Raw genomic sequence first — 17,106 nt, 5'->3', positions numbered from 1 at the left:
CCCAAAGCCTTGGATGCCTTTTAAATGCCAATCCGTCCCTGGCAACTGTGATTTCCCAAGGCCTGTTTCACGCAGGGCTTGGATGTGTTAGAATTGAACTGTTCTGGAATAGGGGAGAAGAGACAGGCCTGGCAGTAGGGATAGGTCAGGGCAAGGGCAGCTTGTAGCTAGGGCCAAGGGGCAGCTGGGCAGAGGGAGGCTGTGCTGGTGCCAAGCCTGCATGCCTCCAGAGAGAGGCTGGAGAAGAGGGGCTGAGGAGCCAAGGGCAGCAGAAACCAACTCCCAGGAAGTCAAAGCAGAAGGTGGGTCACAGGATCGACAAGGGGCCTCGGGTCTGAGTGTGCCCAGGCAAAGGAGGCCCCGAATGAGGATGAGGCCAAGGTCTGAGACCTCCCTGAAACCTGGCATATCTGGGCCAGAGTAAAGCCCCTTACTATTGGAGCCCAGATCTCAGCATCGGGCCATGAGTCTTGCATGACCCTGTCCACACTAGGCAGCCTCCTGGGCCCCCAGCAAGCAGGACCCCCTGACCCAAGCTGCATATCATTGGTTATTGGCAATGGAGGACTCTGTCGGGGGGCTACAGGCAGGGAGAGGACAAACTCAGAAAGTGAACAGCCAGTCCAACAAATCACCCCCAGAAATGTCTGCCTCATCTCGGAAGTTCTCCCAAGAACGTGGTTCAGGAGCATCTTAAACAGCATTAAGTAAGAAAAGCGGAATATCAACTGCTATATACAGAAGTAATGATGGCATACCTAAACAGACAAAAAACACAAAGCGAAAAACCCCATGAACGGGGGTGGGGGGGTTGAGGGAAGACAACTGTGGCTGCCTTTGGAGACTGAGAGTACGGGTGAATTTTTTTTTAATTTGTCATATTTTCCAAAAGTCTATAATAAGCCTGTCCTCCTTTTATAGTGAGAAAAAAGCTATTAAAACCACCAAGTGCCTTACAAAACCAAATATATAGCATGACTCCGTAGATGTATCATAAGTGGTTTATCATACATCTACAGAAAGTATGTTGACAGTAGTTACATACTGCTGGTGGAATTATAAAGTTTTTACTTTTTTCTTGTATTTTTGGATATTTCTACAACCAACATATCAATAATCTGACAATTTCACTAAGAACAAAATGCTTAAGACTGGGAAGTTCTTTCCGATGGCAACCCTGAGTCTCTTCTGCTGCAACTGTAGCCGATTCTCAGCCTCTTTGTGCATGTGCCCTGGGTGAGGAGGGAGAAAGGCGCGAGGACAGCCTCTCAACCAGCATACAGCCTCCCTTCGGAGACCCAAAGGCCGACAGTCAATTTACCTGCCTGCTCAGTACAGGTAGGAGGTGACAGAGGGTAGCTGAATCGGTGCCTCTTAAGAGACTAGGGGAGGCCGGGCATAGTGGCTCACACCTGCAATCCCAGTACTTAGGGAGGCGAAGGTGGGAGGATTACTTGAGGTCAGGAGTTTGGAACCAGCCTGGCCAACGAGGTGAAACCTCGTCTCTACTAAAAATACAAAAAAATTAGCCGTGGTAAGTGCCTGTAATCTCAGCTACTCGGGAGGCTGAGGCAGGAGAATCGCTTGAACTTGGGAACCGGAGGTTGCAGTGAGCGGAGATTACGCCACTGCACTACAGCCTGGGCGACAAAGGGAGACTCTAGCTCAAAAAAAAAAAAAAAAAAAAGAGAGAGAAAGACTAGGGGAAAGAAGGCGGCTGTGGAGTAGTAACTAGGGACTTAGGGCACGAGAAGGCAGGGTGGGGACAGGGCAGTGTTGGCAGCAAAGTTCTGGAAGAGGCTGCCCCAGGGCAGGCGGGGTGCCCGAGCTCAGGAGGTAGGAATGTGCCTCCCAGCCAGACAGTCCAACGACTGCCAACTAGGGGAGGCCTGTGCTCCTGGGCTGGAGGGAGGCCGGCCGAGGTTGCAGGGTCCAGGCCTGGACCGGGTGAGGTGTGCAGTCCCGGCCCCCTTCTTTCTCCTGCCCTAGGGCAAAGGGTAGGTCCTCACTGACCCATGGACAGTCCCGGGGAAGAGCTCGAGACCCAGAGACTGCAGCTGAGAGGCCGCCTGGACTCCACTTTCAATAGCCCCCAAGCGGTAGGGGTCCAGCCTCCCCATTATCCTGGCCCTCGGAAGCGGCTTCCCGAGGCCCCTGCCGTGGGGTTGCCGGGCTCGGTAAGCAGAGCCCGTCCCGAGGCTAACCCGCACAGACTCTCTTTCATTATCCCCAAACATCCAGGGAGTGGGAGAACGAGGCCCAGAGATGCGCGCCGCCTGGCCCGGTAACCCGCAAGCGCCGGCCGCAACGCTGGGACTGGAAGCCCCCGCGTTCCCGGAAAAAGACCCGGGATCCGCCAGGGGGCGGGGCCTCAGCACCCCGCCCCGCCCCGCGGCCCCGCGAAGCATGCCGGGCTGGGCGCTGCTATGGCGACGCGAGCGGCCCGCCCCGCCTCGCCCCCCGCCTGGCCTCAGCGCCCCGAAGGTCCCGCGCCCCCTCCCGGCGTCGGCGTCGCGGGCCCCGACCGCGGCCTCTGGGACGCCACCGCGGAGGCGGCTCCGGCGCGGCCAAGATGGTGGGCGCCGCGGGCGGGGAGGGGCGGGACCGGCAGGAAGCGCGGGCATTTGCCCTCTCGCCGCCCCTTCTCGAGGTCGGGGAGAGAGGAAAGGAAATGGCCTCGGAGGCGAGCGTGGAGCTGCCCGGGCGTCTGGCCTGACAGCTCCTACCTATGCTTTTCCTCGAGGCCCGGGCCCTCCCAGCCCTCTGAGAGGTGGGCCAGGTTGGGGGCTGCCCTCGCTGGGATCCAGAATGTGACTCACACCCCAGAAAAGATGCCCCTCCCTCCCCACAGGAAGGCCCGTCTTCCTGGCTATGTTCCTCCCCGCACCTCGTGCGTCTCCACCGCGACGAGGAGGGGGCAGTTTGGTTCCTCAGGCCTGATGCCAGCCTCTGCCCACCTACACCCCAGGCATCCGTTATTGGGCAGAGAACCCGTTTCCCCTCAGCACGGCTGCCTCCCCGGTCAAAGACTCCAAAGTGCCCACAGATCTAAGCAGAAGTCCCTGCCCTCCCAGGAGACCCGGCAAGGCTAGCAGCTCCCAGGAGACCCTGAATCCCTTTGATTCTGTGTCCTGCCAGCAATGACGGGACAAGGGTAGGATGAGAGCAGACACTGACTGGGCCAGGACAGGTGACTCTCCTCCTAAGCCAGCGAGTCCTACGTGTGAATGACTGCCCAGATTAGGTGGGCAAACAAGCCCAGATCTGCTAAGGAGTGAAGTGGCAGAGCTGGGACTCGGCCAGGCTGTGACTCCAGATGCCTGTCCACACGTAGTGGCACTCGCTACTTCCCGGCCGCCCAGCCCGGGCTGGTCCAGCCGCCGATCTCTGGCCCAGAGCAATGGCCTGGTCTCCCGTTCCTTCCTCTCCCTTCCCCCTACCACAGGCCTGGCTTCCCTTCTGAGCCGCCAATCTGCAGCCACACAAAGCCCTGTTTGTTTGCTTTCTCTGCTGCTCCCCCTGGATCCGATGTCTTTCTCAGCTACCTGCCGCCTGGCTTCCTCTCCAAGCTGCTTGCCCAGCCAGCTGAAGGGAAGGAGGGGCGGCCATTGCAGCAAGCGCCGCCTCATGGCAACCCCAACACTCGTTGAATCCACCTCCCCAGTGCAAGGGGCTCCTAGCCTGGGTGGCCTGACCTTCGACAATGGCTTTGGAGCCCCCTCGCAGCATCTTAGAATGTAGGGTGCCAGTTGGGTGGAGCAGGAAAGATGCCTGGGGCAGGGGGAGGGGAGCTGGAGAGGCCCAGCCAGTCTCCCCTCTCCTTTTGTGATCAAGCTTGTTTTGTTTGTCAATCAGGAAGGCTGCCCCTGCCTTCCCAGCAACCCACTGGCTGCCAGGAGATAAGGAGATGAATGGGACCAGGAGGGCCTGATCAGAGGAGGTGGAGGAATGATGCCCTGGTTTCATGGCCCTCACCCATCCTCACTCTTTCTGGGGACTCCCAGGTATCCCAGGCGCTGTGATGAGAGCTTACAGGCTGCACGGGGGCGTCACATGGTGGATGCCCTCAGTGCCCACCCTGGGCAGATGCCTCTGCATGGCAGGCACCCCAGAGTGTGCAGATGTGCGCACCCATGGCAGTGTTGGGAAGCCCTACACAGCCTGAGCGAAAACAGGGCTTTCACAGGCAAAGAAAAATAAATACCCGCATTCCACACCACCTTCTCTACCTGCAGAGCGGAGTCTGCCCTCTCTCCCCTTTCAAATAAAGAAACCCAACACTGATAGGCACAGAGATATTGCAATCTTGCCTGGCTCCCTCTACCTAGGACTCTTTTATTGCACCCTGCCAAGCTGGGTGGCCCAGGGACCTCCTCCTTCCCCTTCCATCCCTTTCTGTGCTGAATTTAACCCTTACAGCAACTCCAGGATAAAGGCATGATTATGCCCACTTGATAGATGAGGAAAGAGGAGGTTCTGAGGGAGAAAACCATGAAAAGAAAAACTGCTCTGGTCAGAAGCCAAGCTCATGGCTGTCTGACTGCAAGCCTTCACTTCCCACAAGGTCACAATATTATTTCATAGCCAGGAATTAGCTCCCGAATGGATGAGTGACTAACATGGGGAAGGGGGTAAGCAGCAGGCAGGGCCTGGCTTTGGAGCCTGCGGATGTGATTTCTAATCCTAGCTCTGCCACTTCGTTGCTGTGTGACCTCAGGCAGATCACTTAACCTCTCTGTGCTTCAGTTTCCTTGATAATGGATATAGGGCAGTTAATAAGACTTAGCGAGGACCACCCAATGCCTGGCACAATAGTAGGCACTCAATGCTGGCTTTTCTCCATCCCTTTCAGCATCCAAAGAGACAGATATTCACATATTAGAGGAACCAGGCCTCTCCCACCAATGCTTTCACTCAGTTGGCCCTCCTGTCAGGAACCCCCCACCTTCCCAACCCCTGTAACCATTTCTGGCCCTCTCAGGCAGAGGCCAAGGGCTGTCAAGTTCAGCTCCCCAGGTTCCTGTCCTGCCTAGGAGACCAGGTCCTCTTTGTTTAATTAGCCAGGGCAGGGGCCCCAGGGGACAGTGTCATCCCAAGGGAACAAAGCCAGCTCCGGCCACATCCTGCTGGAGTCAAGAAGAGAGCCACTCAATTAAGTCTGATTTGGCAAAACGTCTGTTTTAGTGCTATTTCGGGCCACGGTGGGGATTTTCTGTGCTTGTCTCAAAGGTATCATAAACCAGATTCCTTCCCGCCTCCCTCACCCCTATCTGTGTTTGAAATGAAAATATTGTTTTTCCTCTGCTCTCTTTTTTCCTGCTTCTCTTTCCCACCTATCAGAAAGCTGCAAATGAGAGAAAGGGAAAAGGCTTGGCCCCAGGCTGGAAGGTAGCACCTGGGGCTAGGGTGCTCCCACTGCCCACCTGGCCCTGCTGGATCCCCCAGAGAGCAACATGCTGGGGGCTGGAGTTCCCTCAAACAGACTAAAGGGTTTAGTCCTCTCTTTTGCCTTCTCCCCACCTCTGGAAGCCACTTCCTGGGCCCCCCGAGGCCAGGCCTTTTTCTGACTTCTCCCCAGGCACACACCAGGTGCCTGGTAGCCTCCCCACCCACAACACACTCCTGCACTTTCTGCCTCTGAGCCTTTGCCTGGGCTGTGCCCTCAGCTGGAAAGACCTCCCCAAAGGCCCTCCCTTAAAAGAGTAGAAAGGCTCGCATCCCTCTTTCTTCTCGCTACCTTTTCCTTCATAGCTCACATTACAAATAAATCCATATCTAGGCAATCATTTCTGTAACGTCTGCTCACCTACCACGCTCTATGCTTCAAACGGGCAGGGGCTCCATCTGCTTGGCCACTGCTGCTTCCCAAGGCAGGGATCTCAACCCTCGGCACATGGACATCAGGGGCCAGCTGATGTGTGGTTCCAGGGGCTGCCTTGTGCGGTAGGATGTTTAGCAGCATCCCTGGCCTTTACCCACTAGATGCCAGCAGCACCTCCCCAGCTGAGACAACCAAAAATGTCTCCTGACATGGCCCAGTGTCCCCTGAGACACAAGATCGCCCCCGAATGAGACCCACTGCTCCACAGCCTGGCACAGAGCCCCCTTGAATGAGTGAATACCCGATGACTTTACTCTTCTAATAGAACATGTGATTTTATTTTACCTCTCATCATGATCATGTAGAAATTTCATTTTCCCTATCAGAACAGAAGCTTCCAGAAGACAGGCCCATATGACCTCAGCTGTGCATCAATGCTGTTTGCCCATAGCTATTTGCTGAAGGAATCACTATCAAAGCACCAGAGAGCACCAGACTGAAAGCCAGCTCTGATTCCCCATCCCTGCCCACCCCAAGCCAGAATGCTGGGTGACTTTGCTACAGGAGTTAAGCTTCTCTGGGCCTCCTGTCTCTCCAGCTGCTGTAACAATTCTTTGTCCACTTGGGCTCTGGGAGGTTTACAACTTCTCATCTCTATGAAGCTGTAGCTCCTAAGAAATCTTTCAGGTGGTTTTTACTTTACATTGTCTGAGAATTCTGATTATCACTAATAGGCACAATATTTACTAAGCACACTATTCTGTGCCCAGGACTGGCTAAGTGCTTTAGAGGCCCTATTTCATTTGATCCTCTTAACAAAACTATGAAATAGGTACTATTACTTTCGCCTTTTGATGAAGGAGGAAACGGGCTTAGGGAGCTTGAGGAACCTGCCTAAAGACACACAGAGGCAGGCAGTCCTGCTGCCTCCGGCTGGTGAGGAGTCCTCAATCAGGAAACACTTTCTGCTTTCATACTTGAGACTGAAATTCCTTTTTTTTTTTTTTTTTTTTTGAGACAAGGTCTCGCTCTGTCACCCAGGCTGGAGTACAGTGGTACGATCATCTTGGCTCACTGCCACCTCTGCCTCCCAGGTTCAGGCAATTCTCCTGCCTCAGCCTCCTGAGTAGCTGGGATTACAGGCGCCCACCACCACGCCCAGCTATCTTTTTGTATTTTTAGTAGAGATGGGGTTTCACTATGTTTGGCCAGGCTGGTCTCGAACTCCCGGGCTCAGGTGATCCACTCACCTCGGCCTCCCAAAGTGCTGAGATTGCAGGCGTGAGCCACGGTGCCCGGCTAGGACTGAAATTCCTTCTAAAATCAAGCACACCTGGCGCCAGACAAAGGCGGACTTTCCCAGGTCAATAAGGCCTCACAGGACCTCCCCAGCATCAGGCCCCAACAGTCAAGCAGAGAAGCAGCTTTAGATTGCTATAGAAGGGTCTGATTCAAGGAGTTGGGGGGCTTTGGCACCCCTTTCTGGATGCCAACCCTCACTGAGAAGCCTGGCCAGGGTGACCTCCTCCAGCACCAAACTGGTCCATGAGATCCTTCAGGGCAGAAATAAAAGCAACAGTGGAGGAAGGGCCATGCTCTGGCACTTTCTATGTACCTGATGCTGGACTTGAACAAACGACCACCCTATGAGGTAGATTCTATCAGTTCCCCCATTTTACAGATGACAGAACCAAGTAAAGGAGATAAATAACTTGGCTAAGTTCGCAAGTGGTAGACCCTGGATCTGAACCCAGGCAAAGTCCAAAATACATATGCATACCCACTATGCTACATTAGAGCTGCATCTCATTCATGGCTGTTTTCTCAGTACCCTGGTGTTCTACACGTGATTTATAAATGAATGAATGAATGAGAGTTTGTGGTTATACTGCCACTAAATTCACAAGTTGCTGGATGCTTTCCTGGGGTCCACCTACACCACCGGGGCAAAGTCCCTTTACATACAGAAACTCTGGCCAGAAAACTAGTAATTCTCACCCGCCCCATGTGTAAAAAGACCCACTCAATCCATCTGCCTTGACCTGGCTAGAAAAGAAACAAGCACCAAACTCCTCATTTTGGCCAATGTTATTACAGGTAAGGGTTAGATGTGACCTGGCATGAATGGAAGAATAATAATTGGCCGGGCGTGGTGGCTCACCTCACGCCTATAATCCCTGCACTTTGGGAGGCTGAGGCGGGTGGATCACCTGAGGTCAGCAGTTTGAGACCCGCCTGGCCAACATGGTGAAACACCGTCTCTACTAAAAATAAAAAAAAATTAGCCAGGCATGGTAGTGCGTACCTGTAATCCCAGCTACTAGGGAGGCTGAGGCAGGAGAAATGCTTAAACCCAGGGGGCAGAGGTTGCAGTGAGCCGAGGTCGAGCCACTGCACTCCAGTCTGGGCGACAGAGCAACACTCCGGCTCAAAAAAAAAAAAATAATAATAATAATGGTGATCTCTTCTACATACAAAGCACTTTAGCAATAAAAATAACTGCCCAAGGGTGGGCGCAGTGACTCACGCCTGCAATCCCAGCACTTTGGGAGGCCGAGGCAGGCGGATCATGAGGTCAGGAGTTTGAGACCAGCCTGACCAGCATGGTGAAACCCCGTCTCTACTAAAAATACAAACATTAGCCAGGCATGGTGGCGCACACCTGTAGTCCCAGCTACTCGGGAGGCTGAGGCAGGAGAATCAATCACTTGAACTCGGGAGGCAAAGGTTGCAGTGAGCCAGGATCGCACCACTGAACTCCAGCCTGGGCGACAGAGCGAGACTCCATCTCAAAAAACAAACAAACAAAACAAAAAACAACTGCCTAACAGCCCAGCAATGATATCCCAGCTGAGGAAGTATGCAGCAGCAACCAGGAGGGGCCTGTTACTATCCTCATTTTGTTTATTTATTTATTATTATCATTGAGACTGAATCTTGCTCTGTCACCCAGGCTGGAGTGCAGTGGCACGATCTTGGCTCATTGCAACTTCCACCCCCCGGGGTTCAAGTGATCCTCCTGCCTCAGCCTCCCAAGTAGCTGGGATTACAGGCACGTGACACTACGCCTGACTAATTTTTGTATTTTTAGTAGAGATGGGTTTCATCATGTTGGCCAGGCTGGTCTCGAACTCCTGACCTCAAGTGATCCACCCGCCTTGGCCTCCCAAAGTGCTGGGATTATAGACGTAAGCCACCGCGCCCTGCCTATTATCCTCATTTTAAAGGGGAGGGAAATGGAGCCCCACAGTGAGCAGCTGGTACCTGGATTTGAACCCAGGCTGGTGTGACCCCAAAGCCTGTTTATGGCCCCAAGCTATAGGACCTCCTTGCTTTCCAGATGACAAAACACAGCAACACTCACTTTTTTTTTTTTTTTTTTTTTTTTGAGACAGAGTCTCCTTCACCCAGGCTGGAGTGCAGTGGTGCTATCTTGGCTCGCTGCAACCTCCATCTCCTGGGTTCAAGTGATTCTCGTGCCTCAGCCTCCCAAGTAGCTGGAATTACAGGCATGGGCCACCACACCTGGCTAATTTTTGTATTTTTAGTGGAGATGGGGTTTTGCCATGTTGGTCAGGCTAGTCTCAAACTCCTGACCTCAAGTGATCCGCCTGCCTCGGCCTCCCAAAGTGCTGGGATTACAAGCATGAGCCACGGCACCCCAGCTCACCTTTAATGCTTACAACAAAGCCCGTTCACATTTTTGACAGAAGAGGAAACTGACCCTCACAGAGGGAAAGTGACTTGCCCGAGGGATGCTGCAGTTAAAACTCAACCACTTTTCCTGATTCCGAATCCAGTGCTCTTTCCCCTACCCCGACCCTATCTCGCCTTCCAGATGAGCACAGTCTCCAAGAAGGGAACTCAAGGAGGCGAACCCAAGCTCCACTGGATTCTGCATGTTCTCCCTCAAGCCCCCTGACCATGGGCCTGCAGACGCTCTGAGCATGCCTGCTGTCCCTGTTCTATCAGCTGTCTCCACGGGGTCCCTGGTTTCTCATGCCCAAGGAGTGGGTGACTTGGGTCCACAAACCATCAGTGCAAGAGCAGTCCACTCTTCCCCCATTTACAGATGAGACCGAGGCCAGAGAGGAAAGGAAGACTCCCCAGCAGTCCTGGCTCCCCACCATAGTGCCTAACACATGGCTTCCCTGCCCCCTACCCCATGCTCGCCTGCTCCACCCTCCTCTCCTGCCTCTGCACAGCATTCTGGGCACCTTCTCTCCCCCAGCCTGATCACTTTGTGCAGAAAGAGGTTGCTCAACTAGCCGGGCGTGGTGGTGGGCGCCTGTAATCCCAGCTACTTGGGAGGCTGAGCCAGAGAATTGCTTGAACCCGGGAGGCAGAGGTTGCAGTGAGCTGAGATCGCACCATTGCACTCCAGCCTGGGCGACAGAGCAAGACTCCATCTCAAAAAAAAAGAAAGAAACCAGATGCTCATTGTTCACCTGGCCCCTAGACTTCAAGGGTGCGAAGCCTGGACCACAAGCTTGCTCCTGTCTGGGGCCATGCGAGCATGGAGCCAAGCAAGAGAACACTTAGGGTTGTCTGCTGGACAGACGAAGGAAGGCATGGCTGATGGTGGTGGGAGCCGATGCGCCTGGCTGCTTTCCTTCCTGGCCCTAAGCACACTCTTCATACTCTCCAGCAGCAGCAGCAGGAACTTCTCCCTCACTCCTTGCCGTCCCCCCACTTCCATCTCTCCCTGTCCCTGCTCACCACTCCCCAGGTCCCCCACCCCCACTCCACCTCTCTGCCCTCATGTTTTTCTCTTCCCCATCTCTCCCCTCCCCGGCGCGCGCGCACGCGCACACACACACACACACACACACACACACACACACACACACACACACACGGGTTCAAGAACCAGTGGAGCGAAATCTGTCCTTTGCCAGCCAAGCCCCAGCCTGTACCTCCAAGCCCTGCCTCCCACCCTGCCTCCCCTTCCCTGGTGTCACATTCCAATCTCAGATCCCCAGTGACCCACCAGGAACAGGGCACAGCTCTGCCTCAATCACTGGGGAACAGGACGAGCCAGTTTCTCCTAGCCCCCTCAGGAAGCAGCCTGGGGAAGCTGCCCGCCACCTCCCCCCTGCCCCCCGACCCCACCAAGCCCCTCACCCCACTCATCTAAAGGCTGACAGCACAAGATCCACACAGACCTGAGCATGCCCTTGCTAAAGATCAAAGGGGCCCACGGGAGACAATGTTGGTGCTCTCACCCTCTCCACCTCACCTGGCCCTCCTGCCAGGAAGCATTTCTGAGCGTCCTGTGTTCTAGGCCTCGCCCTTGGCACTGGGCCGGAGAGAGCAAGGAGACGTGCTTTCAGGCCTCGATGCTTCAGCCTCATGGGGAGGACAGACACTGGCAGAATTGCCGATAATTCCGTGATAAATGCTATGCCACGAGTATAGACAAAGGGAGATGACTCATTCTGCCTCGGAGGTCAGAGGAGGAGGAGACAGAACGTCTGTTTTGGTCTGGGGCGGCAGGGAGGAAGGTGAAGGGCATCCCAGGTGGAAGGAACAGCCCAGCCCGATGCACAGAGGCAAGGATGCACATGGCTGCACCTTAACAAGGAGGTGCCAGCTGTGGCTGGAGGGGACAGGACTGAATGAGGACAGGGCAGGCAGAGGACACCAGAAATGGCCCTGGGCAGCATGGGAAGAACTACAGATGGGACCTTTATTCATAAGGCAGCAGGAGCCACTGGAGGTTATCTGCTGGGTTTAGAACGACAGCAGCTCTGACAGTGCTGCTGGCCAGCACCTGGGAGGGGACAGGATGGAGGCAGGGAGGCCAGTGAGGAGGTCCCAGCAACAGCCCAACCTCTTCCGCCACCATTCTTTCTGAGCCAAGTCCTCCCCTCTTGTTTGGCTACAGCACACAGGCCACATCCCTTCCAGCTTCCAAAGACTTGCTCTGCTCACTGTGTTCCCTCTGCCAGGAATGCTCCTCTCATTCTTACCTCGCCGTGCCTGAAGCACCTGCTCAAAGGCCCCTCCTCCAGGAAGCCTCCAGCTCTGGTCGAGGCCTTGGCTATGAGCTGGGTCCCAATCACCCACTGGGCTGTGACCTTCTTGTGGTCAAGTGCAGGGATGCTTCCTGCTTGGACCCTGACATTAAGCACAGAACTTTGGAAACAGTGGGTCCTTGGAAAATCCCTGTTCCCTTGGGCCCAGTGCCCAGGTGCCTCTCCCACAGAGACGTTGCTCTGTGCACACCGTTGGTGTTGCACCTCCTCCCTCCCTGTGGAGCCACACATTGGATAGGGGAGGAAAAAGACACCCATGCCATGGCCACAGGCAGCTGTGAAAAGCAATGCATTTCAAACATGGGCTGCCATGGAGATAGAATAGCAATAATAATACAACAATGACAGCAGCAATCAGCATTTATTGGCAAAAGCGCTGCTCTAAACTTCATATGGATTAACTCACTGCATCTTTACTTCAGTACCGTGAGGTCTGTACTGTTATTCTCCTGATTGTAAAGATGGGGACACTGAGGCACAGAGAGGTAAATGGCCTGTTCAGTATGTGGTGGAGCCAGGAGTCAACCCAGAACTTGCCCTGAAGGACTTCGCCACACAACCAACCTCTCCAAGACAAACGGAGAGGAAAAAGGAAGCTGCCGAGTAAGAGCCCACAGTATGGCCTCACTTGGGGAAAAAGAAAACTATGCATGGATTGGTATATGTAATATACATATATATATATATATATATGCATTAAGTGAGTAACAAAAAGTCTGGAAGGATACGTTCAAACTATTAACTGGGGTTACCTGCAGGGAGGGTGCCAAGGGAACTTTTACTTTTACTACATATATTTCTGGCTTATTTGCATTTTTCACCCAAGTATCCAAGTGTTACTTGAGTAGTTTAACATGAGAGGAATTATTAGGGTTGCAATTAACATTTGTTGCATGAATAGATGGCAAATTCATTTCCTAGGCTTGTTTTTTTCAAATTCTGGGTATGACCCATCAGTGGATTGCAAAATTAATTTCGTGGGTAGCAATCAGTAATTTAAAAAAACCCAAATACACAAGAACAAAAAGGATTACAGACCAGCAGACACAGTAAGGGAGTTATTTCAGTGAACTTTTGTTTCAGCTATATACAGTGTGACCTGTGTAGTTACCTACGATGTATTTCTTACTATAGGTCACGGGCAAGAATTTGAAAGCCATTGGTCTAGGCTTGGGAGTCTAAAGAGGAGTAAGGCTGGGTGCAGTGACTCACTCCTGTAATCCCAGCACTTTGAGAGGCCAAAGAGGGAGGATCGCTTGAGCCCAGGACTTCAAGACCAGCCATGGCAAGACCCCTGTCTCTAGAAAAAAAAAAAAAAATTTAAATTAGCTACGTGTGGTGTCGGGCGCCTGTGATCCCAGCTACTCAGGAGACTCATGCTGGAGGATCGCTTGAGCCCTGGAGGTTGAGGCTGAAGTGAGCTGTGTTTGTGCCAAGGCACTCCAGCCTGGGCCACACAGCAAGACCCTGTCTCAAAAATAAAATAAAGAGGAGTAAGACAGGGTCCCTGCCTACGAGAGCCCCACAGTCTAGTGGAAGAGAAAGGCAGCTCCAGTACCCCTGAGTTCCCTTTATCTCCACAGAAGCCAGAGGGATGCTAGGCTGGTGGGAAAGGTCCTATTTTGCCCACTCCACAGTTGGCTTCTGGGGCCTGGATCTCACCTTGATACATTCTCCTCCTCTCCAAGGCTTTTGCTTGTGAGAGCTTTTGCCAGAGTTATGGGGCTGAGCCTGCCCTGAGATCAGAATGATGTGTCCACTTCTGTGTCACGCAAAAGGCCACTTTTCCTTGCTCCTGGGCCCCGAATATACCGGCTTGCCTGTCAAGAGGGGGAGGGGTGGGAAACTAGAAGATTCCTTTCCAGTTTCTAGATCCCGAGGGCCACGTCCCAGGGAAGCCTCTGAAAACCCAGCTGTGTGGTCAGCAGGGAGGGGCCACCATTCAGTCTGCAGCGAGGGCTGCCCCCCACCTGGGGTGGGCCTGACCCTGAGCAGAGCGAGGACTGTATGGAGAATGGAGAGGGGCAGGGGCAGGAAGAGAAGCAGAGCCCCCAGCTCGGGGCTCCCATCACGCTGGCGCCTCCACATCAGAGCTAGCCTAACCCACCCCCGCCTCTCCTCCCAGGGCAGCAGACAACTAAAAAAAGATAAAATAAAAAGAAGTAATTCCCCTGCTCTGACGTCAGCGCGAGGTCTTAACAGCCCGGCAGCGGCATGAAACTGGATTGCAACCAGATGTAATGCCCTTGAATTCTCAACACACTACTGCATTGGAAAGACATAAAAGGGGGGCGGGGGGCAGTATTGGTGGGAGGAACCGTGCAGATCCCGAGTGGGTCCCTGAATCCGGGCCCGCCGAAACCGCGGGGAAGGCGGCGCGGGAGGGTGTGCGGCGCGCGGAGCAGCGCCCGGCCGGCTCCGCCATTCAGGCGCGCGGCCTCCCCTCCCCCAGCCCCCACCGGCGCATTGTTACACTCGCTCCCATCCATTCAGAGCCCGAGGCCCGCCGCGCCCCCGCCAGCCCGGGCTCCGCGCAGTAGGGCACCGCGGCAGCCCGCACTCCGGCCCCTGCGTGGACTAGATAACGACCAAGAGCCCCAAGAAGGAAAACTGCTCGCCGGGAAAACGGGCGCCCCAGGAAGCTGGGGCCGCGACGGCCTAGGGCCTGGCTGGTGTTTCGCTTCCCCTCCGCCCCACCACAGAGGCCCCTGGCGCGACCAGGCTCCAAATGTCACCCTCGCGTCCTGCCACCCCTTGTCCCCGCCGCACTCGGCCCCCATGTCCTCCCGGGTTCCCTGCCTTCAAGGCGCGTGAGAGGGGGGGCCGGCCTCGAAAAGGGCGGCGGGCTGCGCCGCCGTCTGTGGGGCGCAAAGCTCGCGTGTCCGGGGCCCCCGCCCGTGACGTCATCCCCGAAGGGCCCGTGCCTCCCGGGCCTGGCCGCTACAGAGCTCCCCAGGTCGCGGGGGCCGCTTCCTGCCCGGCCTCGGGGCCTGCGCACAGGCCCCGGCGCCGCTGCCCGGGTAGGGACACCGCAGAGAGCCCGAGCACGCATCTCGCCACGCACGGCCTTCGCCGCCCCTCCCGGCCCTGACTCCCAAGCGATGGCCACGCCAGGCCCGGGTCACGCATGGGGAAGTCAGCTCCCCGTCCCCCACCTCGGACGCACTCACAAAGCTCACCTCCGCCCCCAGCGCCCCGCGAATGCCCCCCACGTCCCCACCCCACGCTCCGCAAACACTCCGCGCCTCGGCGCAAGCAGATCCCTTGCCACACTCGCCCCTCGCGCCCCCATGCCCCCACCCGACCTCAGCTGGCCGCACATCCCCCAGAAGACCCTCAGCCGCGGCGCAGGGCGCCCCCACCCTGCAGCTCCCCAGACGTCCATCCGGTGACCTCGCGCACCCCCCACACCACACAAAGCAAGGACCCCGCGGACCCCACATCTCTACCCAGCGCGCGCGCTCGGCGTCCGAACCCGCCCCGGCTCATCACCCGGCCTAGGATCCCGACGCCTCGCGCCGCCCCCGCCCCGGGGCAGGGTACACTGCGCCCCCCGCGCCCTGGCGCTCGCTGCTCACCTCGGCGCCCGCGCTCACTCGGGGGCCTTGGGTCTGGCGCTGCGACTTCGCGGCCCGGAGGCCTGGGTGGCCATGGGGGTCGGGGCGCGGCGGCCCGGCCGGCCCGCGGCCAGGCAGGAAGGAGGGTGGGCCGCGGCGCCCCCTCCTCGCGCCGGCGCTAGGGCCGCGGGCAGGGCGGCCTGCTCGGCTCGCCTCTCGCCCTCGCTGCACTCGCTCTCCCACTCGTCTCTCGGAGCCCAGCCGCGGGCGGGGGCGGCGCCCGGGGACGCGGGGAGCGGGCGGCGCGGGGAGCGGGCCCTGGCCGCACACCCGGCCGGGCCTGCCTGGTGTCCGCGGGTGCCGCGGGGAAATGCGATCCCCTCCGCACAGGAAGAGCGGACGGGCGGGCGGGCGGGCGACGCGCGGGGGGAGAAGGAGAGCGAGAGCGCGAGGAAAAAAGTTCCCGGGCGGCCTGGCTGCGCTCGCTCGCGGCCCCGGGCGCCAGGTGGGCCGTGCGCGCCCCGACAGCACCCCCTGGCGGTCTGCGCGCCCCACTGCGCGCCCCCCGCCCGCCGGCCGGCCTGCGGGAGGGGGCCTCTTCGGTGGGATCCCGGTGCGGCCTGGGAGGACCCTAGCGCCCTGCGTACAGGAGCTTCCAGCGTCAGGCCAGGTCCCCACCCTCACCCCACCATTAGCCCTCACCTGTGCCCACTTCTTTGCAGTTTGAGAAACATTTTCGATTTCAAAACTCCATTGGCTTCATGTAAACTTCATTTACTGGGCACCTGGCACCTTGCTGAGTCTTGAGGAATCAGCAGAGACAATGCGGTCCCTGCTGTCGTGGAGCTGGCATCCTGGTGGGAAGAGACAGACAGCAAACAAATGCTTAGATACATGACGAAGATAATTTTAGAGCAGTAAGTGCTAGGACGAAAATTAGCAGGTGAAGTGACGGCTAGGGCTCCTTGGCTGGGGGAGAGAGAAGGAGGCCTGTCTGTGCAAAGATCTAAATAGCAAGAGGAACCGCCATGGGTAGAGTCTGGGAAGAGCATTTTGTTCTTTTAGAGGCAGGGTCTTGCTGTGTTGCCCAGGCCGAACTTGAATTCCTGGCCTCAAACAGTCCTCCCACCTCAGCCTTCTGAGTAGCTGGGACTACAGGGGCCTGCCCTCCTGGGAAGAGCATCACTGGCAGAAAGAACATCAAGTGCAAAGGTCCTGAGGCAGGAGAGAACTTGGTGAGTAAGTGGAATTGTGAGGAGGCCGTGAGCAAGGGGACAAGTAATGGGCACACTGAAGTCAGAGCTATATTGGGAGGGCCAGAGCCTGCAGGGCTGCAGAGAGCCCAGTGAGGAATTTGTTTGCAATTCTAGTGCAAGGAAGGTAGCCACTGGCAGACTTTAAACAGAGGCATGTTGAATGAGAGAGTCCTTGCATGAACTTAAGGTACAGACCTCAGAGCAATTTCATGCCTAGGTCTCTACTTGCCATAGCTCAGGTGGGAGCTCACTGCCACCTGCTTGGGAAGCCTCTCAGCCCCACCCAGCCTCTAGGGTCTGTGGGATATGACCCCATTAACAGCCCCATCGAAGCCTCCGTCATTTGTCCTTTGGTAGGGCAGAGGGGAGCTGGTCAAGGCATCAGAGCTTGTGGGTGACCTGGGACAAGTGAATCCTGCATCTGCAAAATAAGG

At 56.2% G+C, this 17,106-nt stretch overlaps 1 protein-coding gene across 1 annotated transcript in view; it reads right to left on the bottom strand.

Annotated features, from left to right (window-relative positions):
• Positions 1–15,798, bottom strand: part of RAI1 (retinoic acid induced 1) — a 130,083-nt gene extending 114,285 nt beyond the window's left edge. Inside the window, exon 1 of the mRNA XM_034942311.3 lies at positions 15,438–15,798. The gene's annotated coding sequence lies outside the window, so the exon portion shown is untranslated. The remainder of the gene's footprint in view (positions 1–15,437) is intronic.
• Between the last annotated feature and the right edge of the window lie 1,308 nt (positions 15,799–17,106).

This window comes from Pan paniscus, chromosome 19 (genome assembly GCF_029289425.2).
Source record: "Pan paniscus chromosome 19, NHGRI_mPanPan1-v2.0_pri, whole genome shotgun sequence".
In the NCBI taxonomy this organism is placed as follows: Eukaryota; Metazoa; Chordata; class Mammalia; order Primates; family Hominidae; genus Pan; species Pan paniscus.
This window is presented reverse-complemented; position numbering and strand designations above follow the sequence as displayed.